The sequence below is a fragment of the Vulpes vulpes genome, chromosome 4, assembly GCF_048418805.1.
Source record: "Vulpes vulpes isolate BD-2025 chromosome 4, VulVul3, whole genome shotgun sequence".
NCBI lineage: Eukaryota > Metazoa > Chordata > Mammalia > Carnivora > Canidae > Vulpes > Vulpes vulpes.
This window is the reverse complement of record NC_132783.1, coordinates 131,231,710-131,233,145: the sequence shown is the minus strand read 5'-3', so window position 1 is coordinate 131,233,145 and position 1,436 is coordinate 131,231,710.

Here is a 1,436-nt window from a genome sequence, read left to right as displayed (position 1 = left end):
GAAGACTTGCCTTGGTTGAAGGAATTTCCAGCAGAGTGTGATTTGAGGAACAAGAAGGGGCCACTTGTTAAATAAGTTGTCTCTCTTTTAGGATAAATGCTGCTTTTAGAAGGCCTTTCTCTATGGTGTATGACACCTACTAAGCATAAAAAGCTATTGACACTGACAGGGTATTTGATGTGCAATCCACCTTCACCCCAGGATAGGACTATCTTCCCCCATACACCATTAGCTTTTCATCCAAAAACATCCCTCCTTACTGCAGCTGACCTCAAGGGACTAAGCTGTATTATTTCATTTTCACTAAATGTAATTACTAAGCTAAACTAACCACTGAGACAAGATGCACTGTCAATGACAGATAAATCTACCTTGCAATTAATCAGTAAGACTGTGGGAAGCCCCGTGAGAGGACCAGGATGCTCTGGATCATCTTTGCCTCTCCCAAAGTGCCCAGCACAGTGCCTTGCACAAACACGAAATTGGGCAATGTTGGCTGAATCAAATTGTTGAACTGGGTAAATACACTTATATTAAGGACATTCAAAATATGAAACCGGGCAGCCGGGGTGGCTCAGGGGTTTAGTGCCACCTTCAGCCCAGGGCGTGATCCTGGAGACCCAGGATCAAGTCCCATGTAGGGCTCCCTGCAGGGAGCCTGCTTCTCCCTCTGCCTGTGTCTCTCATGAATAAATAAATAAAAATCTTTAATAAAAAAAATGAAACCTCTAGCTAGTTCCCTGAACTAAGTAGAAGTTTAAGACAACAAGTATTCCATTTACCTCCTTTTTCAAAGACAGTTGGTTGACATTTAAACAAATAACCATCTCACAGTAGCCTGCAATTAGGACATGATAAACAGAAGACTGACATAGGGGAGGAATCACATCCATAGAGCATTGTCTGTAGGAACCAATATGTGAATGTGGTCAGTGCTAATGTAGAAACAGATAAGCAGAAGACTCACTACAAAATGAAAGGAAACATAGATGCAGATTAACTTCATTTCAGCATCTTAAAATATACCTCTAAGTACATGTATTTTATATGTAGATACTGTGTCATGTTTCATGCCCATTAAAGATAAACAAATATTTTGTCTGTGTTTATCATTTATCAAATGTGTTATTTTAGGTTATAATTATGGAAAGACTCCAGGTCCTACTCACAAAATAAACTTGAATTAAATCTAATATATGAACCTGATCCCTTCATCTGCTTACATTCATTAGTCCTTTGATTCTTCAAGAAATAACCCCCCCAATTCTTGTACACACATATCTCTTCTCTCTTCAAAACTGTACTAGCACTACTATAAAAATTATTGAAATGTATTTGCATTGTCAATTATACTCAAATGCAAAAATAATTCATGAATACTACATCTTAAGGGACTCAACAGAAAGGCACTGAAGAACACATCTCACACATAGAGA